A 15,288-nucleotide genomic window follows, 5' to 3' on the forward strand; every position below is an offset into this window, starting at 1 on the left:
ATATAAATACAAACATATGGCACCTCGCGCCCACACAAAAATCACAATAGCAACCCATATCACTCCGCCCTGACAAAATCACAATATCCTCATGTATAGCTCCGCTCTAACAAAATCACAATAGCTAACCATATCGCTCTACTCTGATAAAATTATAATAGCTACACGTATCGCAAGGCTTGAAAAAATCACAATAGCTACCAGTATCGCTCTGCCTTGAAAAAACCACAATGCCTACCCATATTGCTCCGCCGTGAAAAAGTTCACAACATCCACTCGTATCACTCCATCCTGACAAATTCACAATATCCCCCCGTATCACTCTCCTTTGAAAAAATCACAATAGCCACCAGTATTGCTCCGCCCTGACAAAATCACAATAGCTATCTGTATCACTCAGCATAACAATGTCCATATGTGCCACAATCACAACAATGTAAAATAATAAATCATCATCAAGAAGCATACTCTTATAACTCATCAATAAAGTGCACAAGGACATAATCAACAAAGTGCGTATGGCATTCAACATATAAAACATGAATACGAGAAAATCAGATATACAACCAAGTTCAACTAGTCATACAAAGGATCACATATGTGTCACAGAAGGCACGCGTCCCAATCAAGGCCTAATACAAGAACAAGTACCAATGTGTGCTCATAACATATGTGTATCTACCTATGATGCAAGCTTAGAATAAATCGCATGAACCATCTGACCAAACATCGCGATCGCGAGCCACCATACGCGAACATGAATAACATCTTCACCAAGCTCCCAATCAACAATACACGATCGCGAGACTATCTTCGCGATCGCGATAAACAAACCAGACACCAGAAACCAGCAATTACAAGTGTCACGCCCGACCTCGGGGAGCGCGACCAGCGCTCAACCGAAATACCCTGGTCAAACAAGCCCACTTGATACCTTCTACCCAACCTTACATATGAACAATATAAGCATTAGTAAAGAGATTAATTTTTACAATTACCAAAATATTACAAGTTCATAATTACGTGGAGAAAACATGTTTCCCAAAACATGTTTACCAACACTTCTAGTTCATTACCCGACATCGAACACCACCCACAACATGTCTGTGGAGCCTCTAAGTACAACAGAAGAGTAGTATGAAGGTACCGGCGAGCCTCGACTATACCTCAAAAAATAAAGTATAACGTCAAGTGACATAAGGCCCGGAACAGAATAGGGCTCACCAAAACCTGCGTAGTAGAGACTAATGGCTAACAAGGGTCAAAGCTACTCACTGATGAACCACCCGCATCCATTGAAGATGTAGCACCCCCGGCAAAAGAGACGTTAGTAAATATTGAATAGTGCTAGTACGAAGGACTCAATATCCTCTCATGAAATAGAATGCCAATATAGCAAGGGAATAACCATGAAAGCAGCAAGTAACAACCACTAATATCCAAATGCTAAGTTAAAACATAATAACTTTTAATATACGAAAATAATATGATTTTTTTGTGGGGAGATCACTAGCACCAATATACCATCGTCTTTTTAGCACGGAGTCTGATCACGCCCATCATCTATTAAATATCTCTACGAACAATGTGGATTTACATGGTGATATGAAGAAAAAGGTGATACCAAGAGTAGAAACCACCATGCGCGCGACATAGTGTCCGATCTCCACCCGTTCGGCTAGGCCATGTCCCCATATATGCCATGTAGGTTGACTTCCAATTCACATCTATCATCAATATCATCCCAATTAAGGGGAATAATCTCATCACATAAATCTCATCCCAATTAATAGAATAATCTTAATCCACTCCTATACCGGCACATGTAGTTTCTGGTGTGGGCCATTACAACCCACCCTTCCTCGGCTCGGTAATGATACTCCCAAAAAAAGTTTTGTTTTGCACACAAAGGAAACAAAAAATACAATTGCATTCACTTCATGACCTTTCACACCATATATAGCTTTGTTAGTACTTTCAACCACTCAAAACATCATTATTTCATTGGCTCTATTGCCCATTCATATGATTCTTCATTCATGACACGATGGTCGTATCTCATATTCCACATTTTCATTTCTTTACTTTCAAGGATCATCATCACAAACATCAACATTTAGAATATTATGGAAATCATAATTTTAAATTCATTAGTAATGAAGGCTTTAAACACCACATATTTCCTTCCCAAGTATGGACTAACATGACATGCAATCACAACATAAGTTAAAAAGCATAAACAAGTGAGACATCATTTATTTTTGAAATATTGTTTTCCCGAAAAGGGCAATATGCAATTTCAACTCATGAGTATGTAAGAACTCAAATCACATTGGAAATTCTTATATAGGAGAGCATGGTAATTTACGGCTGAAACAAGAATTCAAATCAAATGCACTAGTTACAACAACCATGGCCACGTTTTGTAACTCACCCTCACTTCCTTCACTTCCAGACATCATCATAGTTTATCAACAATTAAGAGCATTTGGAAATAGAGATTTGATATGTATATGAGCTATATGAGTCTTAAGAACATTGGGTTTTTCTTCCATAATTTGGCATAATAACTTTCATTTGAAACGCGGATTGAAGTCATAACATTTTAAAAGACATACCATACTTGAACACATTACAGAAGAGAGAGTGTAACGTAACAGGAGCAATTGAAACACATTTGAGTACATACATCTTTCAAGACAATGCTTACATGGGATAATCAAATCTATTAGTAACAATTTAGACATGGAAATTAGGAGCTAATCCCTTCCTCCCTTAACCAATTTCAACAAGAAACTACTCGAAATAGTTCAAAAACCCCCACATACTACTTCCTATTGTCACATGCATGGCCTATCTCCAACCCCACAACATACTTAGATCCATAACTTCTTGCATGAAAACGTAGGAGAAGGACTTACCCCGAAAGGTGATGGTTTAGTGAATGACTTCCTTGTTTCTTGAATATCGGGGCAAGAATGGATGAGTAGAATTGTGAGGCCATCTCCCTCTCTCTCTAAGATACTCTCACTTCTATCTAAAACATCAAATTTTGCCTTCAAAATGAGCCCCAAAGGTTTTTAATCAAAATGGGCTCGGGTTTTAAAAATAAAAAATGGACCCTGCAAACTCAACTTTGCGGTCACAGAGTAGACCGCAAAACAGATATGCGGCCCGCAAAATGGACCGCAAAAACTACTCTAAAAACAAGGTTGGCCCGGACAAGTCTGCGGCCACGTCTGCAGTCCGTAGACCAGTTATGCGGCCGCAAAATGGACCGAGAATCACCCTCTGGAATTTTTCATGCCAAATCTGCGACTGAAGTGCGGATCGTGAAACGGATATGCGATTGCATAATGTACAACAAAATAACCCTCAAAATTCAACTATTTTTCTGCTCAACTCCATGATGGGCATGCGGCCCCCGGAATGGTTCTGGGGTTGTGAATTTAACCACAAAATTGCCTTCTTCTGCCAAATATTTCCACCAACTCTTCAATGCATTGTACAACCCAAAAATTATGCATCGTGGCTCTCAAGCTCGCCACGAAAATTAACTACTACCTCTGTACACATTAGTCTACCTCGGCACCACAAAACCTTAAATTCCTTGGCGAAATTAGACGAGGCCTTTCAACACAACAAGATAAAATGTTTCTAAGCCACCCGAATTACACTCGAGGCCCCTGGGACCCGTCCAATCATACCAAAAAGTCCTAATACCTTATCCAAACTTATCCAATTGCTTAAAACATGACAAATAACATCAAAACCATGAATCGACGATCAAAAACCTTCTTTCAACTTTCAAACATTCAAACTTCGATGAACTCGTCCAAATCACACTTAAACATTCTGGAATGATGCCAAATTTTGCGTACAAGTCATAAATAACAATATGAACCTATTCTAAGGCTCAAAATCCCAAATGTACATTGATAACACCAAAGTCCACTTCAAATAAAACTTATGAAATTCTAAAACCTTCAAAATGCCAACTTTCCACACTGAGCATCTAAACGCTCCCAAACCATCCGATACTCACCCCTAACATACGCCTAAGTCCAAAATAATCATACGAATATGTTGCAACCTTCAAATACCGGTTCTGAAGACATTTACTCAAAAATCAAACCTTCCAAATTGAGAATTTTCCTTCTGAATCAACTCCGAACTTCCCAAAATTCAAATCTGACTGCATATACAAGTCATAATATATGAAGTAAAGCTATTCAAGGCCTCAAACTGTTGAACGACGTGCTAGAGCTCAAAACGGCCAGTCGAGTCATTACATTCTCCCCAGACACTGTATCAACCTCAAAAAATTATACCAAACATGATCATGCACCTATGTTGAAATCTCACAATGCACCGTATAATTCGTATGCCCACAATAACATTCTCTAACCATAGAAGTTGCAAATTCACTAACCCGATGCCTGTAGTATACCTCATAACACATATAAGCCCTATTCCAACCCTCGCAATACTGCAATGATGAAAGAGACGTGTGGAAACTCATAACCACCTACCAATCAATAACTCATGGAGTCTCTTCGCTTGAAAAGAAGCATTGCCTCGCATTGAACTGATTAGTGACATTTTCTTTCCAATATACATTATATAATTTTGATTGCACTGATTTCAGGTCCAGCATCTAACCCAATACCAGCTACTCGGCAATAAGCCACCTCAAACACCATCTAAAATCTCCTACGACACCAACAATGCGCTAACATGCCAAAATTAATAAGGGAAAACAAACCCTCGTGAAAAACTAACCAACCCACGTAACAAATAAGACAGCCAACCAAATGCTATGTGCCTATCTCAAAGATGAGAAACATAACATACAAGGTACATACAATGAACCGTACCCAACATGATACCGTTGCGACGCGCAACCCGATCCGAATATCATACCCGTGGCGGCATGCCACCCAATCCACACAAGACATCAATAAGAAAATACCCGTCACGCCATAATGCTCATACCCATGAAATACATGAATATCGACCACAACACACCAACTATATAAATACAACTCTAGGGAGATGGATAGAGTCGTGTGCTACAAAAGCCAAGCACGACTAAGGTGCAATAAACAACTAGCATCCCGAGAGACGTCTTTGTCATACCATACCACAAGCTATGCAGGATCACAACACACGCGTGAAAATTTAAGTCATCTCATAACCCATATGGAATAAAAGAGTAGCACCTAAAATAGACGACACTAAGTATATCATCCACTATGCCGAGGAATAATCAATAAGCAATGTTGTGCTGACTAAGCATATCTGATCTGGTGTAGAATATACATTCACATTAGGCCTACCCACGAACCTCAAAGTTGATTCTGATCATCCCCGAATAGGTATACAAACTCCCAAATATCAGCAATGGCTCTATCCATAACATATACGATCGACCTTCAAATGCGGAACAAACATCCATAGTCCCCAACCAAAGGAATAGAGCGCCTCTTAGACAGAAATTCTCCAATCGGTGACACTACTAGAATCTCCATACCTGATTTTAATATCTGCCCCTTAAATGACTGACATACCATACTAATACGATTATCCCATGGGAGATACTCCCATGACCTTCCATACCAGGTAGAAAAGTCTGCACATCCATACCACTAATCGTACTAATTTGGAAATGCAACTCAAGAATCCGCAAATCAATACACAAGGCCTCTTGCATGGAATACTGCTCTCAGGCGACACTAAGATAGCGGCAGCATACTTTGAACATCTTAAATCTTCACCCCTCCTCTGAGCTCCTAACATTCTTATCAAAATTGAACTGCAACCTCGATCCTCAACTCCCAATTTCCATACCGGTCGCTGCACCTATCATGCTACTACGCGAGAGTACAAGAATTTCATCATAACTCCTGAACTACCAGTAGAATAACCACTTTATTAGCTAGGAACCTTGTACTGATCTCATTCTAGAAGAACATCTGCAACACGCAGCCAAATTCCCATAACTGTAGAGAACGCAAAACCTCAAGTCATGGTCTAAACCGCCATAACTCTTTCGAAATCCATTTACACATAACAAAGCCATCAGAATCAAATACCTCTAAATCAGTCAAATAACGGTGGCTGTCAAGACTGCATGAGCAGCCGCAAATCACTTGAACAACCTTACCATACCGAAGGACTGATCATTTCCACAACCATGTTGATTCAAACCGATACTAATTGACTCAACATCTTCTGATTTACTCTTCACTTGCCCACGAAATAATAGCTCTATGCAACACACAACAAATCTCAAATAACACTCATCCCGAGTGACCCAAATCACGTGACCACATTGTCTCAACTCCCATAAGTTATTTTAGTACTCTACTCATGCACTCAATAGCATCCTCAACTGATACACCTATTCTGTAAGATCTTCTATGAATCCGAAGTTCTTTCTCCCATTTCTCTAATGCTAAATGAAAAACTTGATGATAACATAGAAATTCTCCAAGTACCCTTCACACTCTACTACAAAACTAAAATCCTCAGCCATACAATGAACCCATAAATCCTTAGGCACTGCACTTAAATTTTTGATCCCACTAGAACCGTTGTAAAGAGTCGCCCACTCTGACCTGGTCCTAAATATATAGCTAACAACCCAGTGCTCTATTAGCACACGAATACCCTAGAAGAAGCAATTGAATGAATCTTTTTCTTGGCACATTACCTTCATGAAGAAATATCAACTTCGGTTCATTGCACAAACTACCCACATCAATAAGGTGAAACGTACCACACAACCATCGAATTCCTTGCTCGACTTACCCTTGCTGCTTTCTTTCCTTGGACATAACTAATCCACCAATTTACAAATAACCCGATACTACCAAGGCACATAACCACGTGACCCAAATCAAAGATAGTAGATTCCCCCACTTAGTTTTACACTACAATCACATAAATCCAGACCCTAAAATGACTCATATTACTTAGTTACCATGATCGTGCACCGTTACTTAGCCAAAGTTCTCATAAATATTTGTTGCACTAATCATAATACATCCAGAATTATCAGCAACAATCGCTTAATCGACCTATTGACAATCGTACCATCTTTATCAAGCTATCCAAGCTCACATCAAAGTATATACACCCCATTGGATAGAAGGTAGAGCTCTTCATTAGGAACTTTACTAGAAATCACGCAACTTCTAACATCCTCACAGGAGATAGCCCACATGTGTAACCCCATATCGACATCTTCCAACGATATTGCCCTGGTTACAACTACCACAAAATCAGTAAATCCTCCTAAGCCCATGCTTGTCCACCAGTTGTAAGAGTTCATTTATCCCCACTAGCATCAACTGAAGATCCAAAGATACGTTCCAAAACTCGAATTTATGTTGCATCCCAAAACAATAACCAAGCTTTCACCCCCCCCCCCCCTTCCAAGAAAACTCCTTTCCGTCATATTCAAACTTCTTTAGTACAGAAGCGACCATCCCAAATAAAATTCACAAACTTAGTCCCTTGTTCATCGTGACCATAATCGCACCAAGCTTCCTCAAAGCATGTGTCTATCCTACCACTAAATCTATACAATACGCGAACATTCTCACTTCGAGTTAACCATCTTCCGAAGCAAACTACTAGACCTTTGCTGCTCATACTAGACCTGCTAGCAATTCAACCACTACGAGACACCTCCCACCATGTCCTTCATCATCCTTCACTGCCAAAATACTGCCTCAAATCATAATCCATCTTTGTAGCACCCAAACTAATAAATTTCCACCAACTCTAAGCCTCCTTAAAGATCATCTTCCTTGAGCCATCAAGATCGGAGACACCGATCTGGCCATGCGATCGCAATATATGGTCATTTTTCTTAGGTACCATTTCACAATGTTGTGCCGAGAGGCAAACAAATGAAGACCATCATACCGACGAATCTTAATGTGTGCGAACGAGGACGACAACACCACAACAATAACAAGAATTCTACCAAGTTTGAAAATATCTGATCTCGCTATTTTGTCAATCAAAGACTGAACATCCGTAGTAAATTTCCTCTCCTCTGTTGGGAGTAAATTCTTAACCTATAAACCATGAACAGAATAAACCTTCTCTCAAATCATTTACTGTTGCAACACATATTTATGCATCCTACCATTTACACCAGCACTGTATGATAACAATGCATGAATATCACAATACACTGCTCATAGCCTCGAACTATAGACAACACTACCACTGAGCTGAGATGACAGGACACCCTTCCATAGGTGCAGCCCTTCCATAAAGCAAGTAAAGCAACTGCTTTGGGCCCCATATTTTTTGGGACCCCATTTTTTGTTACACCTATTAAACTATGTATAACTTCTAAAAAGAGTTTTGTACAATGCAAAAGTTTGATTTATTTACCAAGGAAATTGCACTTGAAATGAATATCAAGCCCGAATTTCGTAAGAAATGTGTGATATATAGGAAGCAACAATTTGATGCGAATGTTGATAGTGAAATATTAAAATCATGTGAAGAGTACTTTAGAGTTGATTACTTTTATACATAAAAGACAAGGCTATTTTTTCACTTCAAAATAGATTTGAACAATTCGCAGCATATGAAAACATTTTTGGTTTTCTATTTGGCGGTAAAAACTAAGTTCACTAGATGTTAAAAATTTAAAAATATTGCCTTAATCTTGAATGCTCCTTAAAGCATAATAATCAATTTGTATTTAATGGTTTAGATTTATTTTTCGATAAAAGTATTAAGGAATATAATACAATTAGAAGATAGCAGTTTAATTGATACGCAAGGAAAAACATCTTGCACCACATCTGTAGCATCTTCATAACTCGCAGGTGCCCAACTAAGTCTGAATGCTCAACATCGCGTATGAATGAGTAGGAAGGAAATGAATACATAATCTTCAATGAATCAAACCGCATGACGAGGAATCAATGAGGGAAGTTCTCCTAACAACCATGCAGCCTCTCTAAGATAAGTACATACGTCTCTGTACCGATCCGCAAGAATCTACTAGATTTTATCATGACTCGTAAGACCCAAGAGAACCTAGAGCTCTGATACCAAGCTGTCACGACCAAAGATCCACTATAGGTCATGATGGCGCCCAACATCACCATTAGACAAGCCAACGGTGAACTATTTAAATAATTTTTCATTTTATTTCTTTTGAAATCATAACTTTTATTTATTAATGAATTTAATGCATTTAAAATCATGAATTCATACAATATTAATCCAAACCATATACACCTACTAGTATCCCAAAACCCAGTGTCATAAGTGCATTAGCAACTACTAAGAAATTCAATACCAACACAACATCTGTTTGGGATGTAAAATAGACAAGATAACATAAACGAACATGAAGGAGACTCTGTGTGTTGCGGATCGTAACATGAGATGATGCTCACTGTAAAGACCCTGCAATAGTTGTGCCCTTGTGCCCAAATAACCACCAGATATATATACCTACACAATAAGTGCAGAAGTGTAGCATGAATACGTAAATCAACGCGTACCAGTAAGTATCTAGCCTAACCCCAAAAAAGTAGTAACGAGGGGTCAACATTGACACTTACTAGTGGTCTAATAAATCAAATATATTAAAGTATACAAGTATGAAACATGGTAAGTAAACAGTGAGAATAGATATATGCAAATAATGAGGTCCACGGCTGAACAGTGAACTCAAAGTCCTCAAATACCGGATACCTCCTCAAATGGAATAATAATGGTCAATACCAAATAACCAGTTACATCTCAAGTTAGGAAAACTCATGAGTATGTAGACTACTTATCAAGTATTTCACACGAGTTTGCCGAGCTGAGTGGTGATGTCGCCCAAACTCACACCACTGATTGGGATTGTGATGCGGTCGAGGCAATTATAAATACCCAACGCGAGTCAAGGTCGATTCCACAGAGAGATTTATGTGGGATTAGGTATATACCTAGTCTAGTGTATGACGTGCCTAAGATTGCACTTCCATTCTTTTTTACTTCTAGTTTGTATGCCTATGATTGTAATTGAAAAGCTAAGAAACAATGTTTTTGGTTTTGCTGTTTTCCAGGTTATAAAAGATCTAGGGTTGTAACTTCTGCCAATATGTATACCCAACTAATTGAGAGCTTTAGGGATTGTTTGGTTGATCGGAATACAATATAGCTATCACACGCGATTACTCACTCTATACCTCTCGGTAGTTTGTGCGATTTTGCCCAATTTGGCTTTCTCATGTCCAAATGGGTATTTCACAAAACAAGTGATAGATGCTCAAGTCGGGTCTTACTATCTCTAGATTCAACCCTTTAATTGGGGCTATCAATTTCTTGAGTTCACCACAAATTCTTGTTAGCCAAGTTTTCCTACACTTAGTCTCTCTTTCTTAAGTAGAGGCTAAGTCAATTAGGCATGAATCAATGTTTGCAACCATCAATTCTCAAATTCAAGCAAGATCTAGGCTAAATATCATACACCCAATCATAAATAAGCCCTAAATCAATCACCCATTAATTACCCATACTATGGTTGCGGTACAACCCTAGCTAAGGGTTTAGCTACTCATGGAAAATGTAGAAATTAAAGAAGACTAAGATAAAATTCATAATATATGATTAAGGGAAGAAAATCTAATGGTAAAATGTTAAACTATTAAAAAGTTACCGAATACAGTAAAGAAAAACGACTATCTATTCTCAGGTGCACCAAACTTAACCTAAAAATGACAAAAATCTATTTTTACCCAGCTAAAATTATCAGAAAAAAATTGCCCCTGCGAAGGTTGTGCGGCCGCACTCTTTATTCTGCGGCTACACAATTATGGTGAGGTCCGCACTTCTTGGCCTTGGGCTTTTACATGGGGAACTTCTGCGGACCGCACATTTTTTAGTGCGATCGCGCTCTTGATTCTGTGGCCGCACAATAATGGTGCAGTCCGCACTTCTTCATGGACCTAAAATCCATCTCTCTAAACCTTATCTTCTACGGCCACACAATAATTGTGCGGTCCGTATTATGCATGGGAGTTATGTCAGAGGTTGCCTCATGTTCTGCGGCCGCACTCACTATTGTGTTGTCCGCATTTTCCCTTTTTGCCTTGTTTTGGTCCTTGTCAAAAATTACTCCTTCTTTAGTTGATTTTCATCTCTTTAGCTCATATTCCAACACTCCTACAATAAAGCACATTTTATTATTTTTCGGAAATACCTTTAAGCAATATTTAGCTAAAACGAAAGTAAAAGAGTGCAAATAAGTAGTCAAAATCCCTACTTATCAACTCCCCTAAACTTAAGCTTTTGCTTGTCCTCAAGAAAATAAGGTAATTCACACCTCCACAATAAAAGATCTATTTCAGCTAGCATAAGATGAATCAAACACACATCAATTGGGACCAACAATTACCCACACCACGTATGAATTATCAATAATGCAATGATTTGAATTTTTGAGTAAAATAGTTATAATGTGACACTAGAGCATCAAGAGTTGACTTTATTCATCAAGGAAGCTCTCTCTATAATGTAGGTCATTGTGTATCCTAAACTCTTGCTCCTCCTCTACTCTTCGTTAGCATATCTCACTTTAGAATGTAACACTCAATTCAAGGATTGTGAAAAGTTCGTTCATATCTCTCAAAAGAATGTCACAAATACCGCGCTAAGTACCATATGCTTGCCCCTCACGTAAATTACCACTAATGTAAGCTCACTCAACTTGAAATCATGTAGGGCTTTTTTCGGGATGTAATGAAGACTTTTGGACCAAGGTAGGACTTGTTGGAATAGAATGGGTTCATCTTTCCTTAAGCACTCCATTTTCTTTTTTGGCTCATACTTTGTCAACTCTTTGAGTAATTTTCTTTTTCTTCGGGGGAACTAGAGAGACATAATGTCACTCAATCTTGTTCATAATATTCATTTTCTCCTTCTCTACTTATTCCATGCCTTTCATTCTTGTTTTTCTTTGAATCCCTTCAACTCTTTACATTATTCACTTTCTTTTTGGCATTTTCCTTTTTGTTCTTTCTTTATTTTCTTTGCCTTCCCTTTTATTCATTTCTTTCTCCTTCTTTGTACCTTTATATCACTTTCAAACTCCTCGACTCTCCCCCACACTTATCTTATAGCCAATTATTTCTCAACAATGCTAAGGAAAGATCAGTTGCCAAGATAGGGTCATTAAAAATGAATAAACGCTTGTAACGTGGTTATTGAATGAAAAAGGGCTTAGGCTCAAATGGGTTTACTAAAGATATCACATTGGTAGCCTATGGAAGATTTCAAATTGTATCAAGGAGAGCCTACAATCATTTCTCAAGCCAAGCTACACTTAGAATTTCTCCTAGAAAAATATCCGGGGCAAGTTCTAAACTATTAGCACGGGTACCTGGTCTTGCTACTAAATATCTCACCTCTCACGCTGCTGGATTGCTAAAGAGAACAGATTCGGGGGCCCACAACAACCCTTATTAATATTGAGAATCACAAATGGCTCGATTGAACCACTCGATGACTGCTTAAGTCAACACAAGAGTCAAAAGGTCACAACTATAGCTATTTTCTACCAACAACTTGTTTTTAACCATAATTTCGTAGGTAAATGTGTTGGTACCAATTGAAGCCTGCTTGGGACCCTTTTATTCATTACTACTATTCTTGCCTAAACATAAAAGAAAAAAAAGGGGACTCAATCCCTTAAGAAGGTTGTCACGCCATTCATCATTGGGAAGAGTCAGCCAGTTCACACAAAACCCATCTTTGGAAAGAACCGCGACATTAAGAAAACCAAAGGCTTATTTCTCTCTTAAACATAACAATAAGCTACCAAATAAAAAAGAAGCTATTAAAGTAAATAAGAATTTATACTACTAAGAAACACAAATCGATGAATAAGCTATAAAATAAACTACTAAAAGTAAGACAAATGAATATACAAACCAAGGGAAAATGAATATACACATCAAGTGAAAGAGAGGAATTTATACATAACCAAAGAGAAAATAAAAGTATTAGAGTTATTACAGGCCAAATGTCAATGTCATAATAAATCATCCAAAATTGACCACCCCCTAAATAAAAATAAGCATTGTCCTCAATGCTTAACAAAAAAAATGAATAAGGAAGGGTGGAGAGTTAAGAGAACTCCCTATGTGGTCTCAGTGTGCATGGCATCCTCAGCACCCTCGGTCTCCTCCAATTGTATCTCATCATCACCTGGCTGAGGGACAATAGGGTCGGTGAGCATCTAAAGCATCCCCTCAGCGGTGTGGGCAGTAAGGCCTGACTCTTCAGACTGGCCAGCTGTTGCCTCTGATGCCTCAGGTACTGATGGTGCTGCTGGTGCTAACTCCATCAACAAATCAAGTGGTAGATCACCAGTTGATACGATCTTGGCAACTTCGTTTCTTAATCTATCCACTGACTTCTTCGAAGCCTGATATTTCCGCATTTTTTTACCTATTTTCCCAACTACTAAATGACTTTCCCATGTGCCACCAGAGTGTCCATAATGGTCTTCTGATTTTCCAAGATCTTTGACAATATTTCCTCTACTGGCGGAGGTACCTATGATGCTGCTGGGCAGAAGACAGTGATGCAACAACACTGGATAAGTCATATAGCTTTGAAGTAGCTGTCTCCCTCTAGTTGTTGAGACTCACCAATGTCTGGGAGTCTCGCAGCGTAGTAAGTGGATAAGTGGATGAGGCTGGCACTGGCAATGAAGTTGATGGTCTAGAAGATGAAGGTGGTGGCATGTCAGTTGTCCCAGTTGAAGGCTCGGGTATTGTGGAAGGCATGGGAACTATAGATGGCTCAGTAGCAGACTCTAAACCCACCACCGATGGCTCTTCAGACTGGCCAACGGTTGTAATGGCTTTACCCTTGAACTTTGGGTTGTCAACACCCTGCAGGTGGTACCATAAGAGGGGTTTCTTGGCCGTTGCATCGTTGAAGTACTCTGTGAGGGTGTTTGGATAACGGTAGGATCTTTAACCTTTTTCGATAGCTAATGTGATATAGGTTGACATGATGTCACTCATATTGATTGGGTACCTAGCCCTAATAGAAGCTACTAGAACTGCTCGGGGAAGTGGGAGATTGTTCTCATTCAAACACGGATCAATACGGTTTCACACAAAGGTCTGCCACTATTAAGCTTCAAAATTTAGGGTGGCTCGGAAGATAGGAACCCCTTCTATGATCCACGGTGGTGGTAGTCCTCGAGCAGCACATATCTCAGCTAGCCATGGGCGAGCTGCATCACCCATAACAAGCTTTTCCAAATACTGGATTGCCTCTACTTCTTCAAAGCCCACGTAAGTGTTTAAAAAGAAGGAGTTGAATTTGATTTTCAGATTTCTCACCTTTGTTATCTTGGTACCCTTCTTTATGTGAGACAAATTGGCATAAAATTCTTTAACCAAGTGCTCATTTACATCGATGACACTTTGGGTGAACCACCTCCACCCCTTTCGCTCCCGGAACTGTCTAAGGAAATTTGGATTGTGAATATCCAAATCTTTAATTAAGAACTGTCGCTCAAGTGTGAGTGATCTCTGGGGCTACCAGTCTCTGAACTGTGTGAAGGCCGTCAAACTCACAAACCGATCCTCCCATATTTCCTTCTTCTTCGACCTCTCAAGGCCGCTCACTCGAGTGTCCCTCATCTACCATCATCTGCGACATCATCATCATCATCATCTAAATCAATTGGTGCAGGAGGAGTGTGTGTAGAGGAGGGCTCTGAACCCTGGCTGCCTGCCTCTAAACCCTCAGAAGAACTTGCTGAGGCGGAGGGTTCGTCATAGAGTTGGTATCTCCCTTGAACTTGTTGTGATTGGTCTTCCGGATGCCTTTCCATAAAGTTTCCCTCTGAAGCTTACATAGACGAGGCATATGAACTTCATTCAGAGGGCTCTGCTACCGTACCTCTCCCAGTGGTAGGATTTTTGGTTATTGGTTTAGATTGCACCCCCAGTGGATGAGTGCCCTTTCTTATGCCTCAGGAGGACTCACCTCTCCCTTTGGATGTATCACTTCTACCTCTTGAACGAACCATTGTCTACAATACAAGGCATATAAGTCAGTTGGAGTTCAAAATAGTCAAACAATTGCATAACACTGCAGGACAACAACTTACAGAAAAGACAGTGCGGACCACATAATTTGAGTGCAGTCGCAGGGTGTCATGTGCGGATCGCACAATTTTAAAGTGCGGTCGCACACCCTTAAGTGCAGACCACACACTTTTGAGTGTAGCCG

The sequence above is a fragment of the Nicotiana sylvestris genome, chromosome 3 (assembly GCF_000393655.2).
Source record: "Nicotiana sylvestris chromosome 3, ASM39365v2, whole genome shotgun sequence".
In the NCBI taxonomy this organism is placed as follows: domain Eukaryota; kingdom Viridiplantae; phylum Streptophyta; class Magnoliopsida; order Solanales; family Solanaceae; genus Nicotiana; species Nicotiana sylvestris.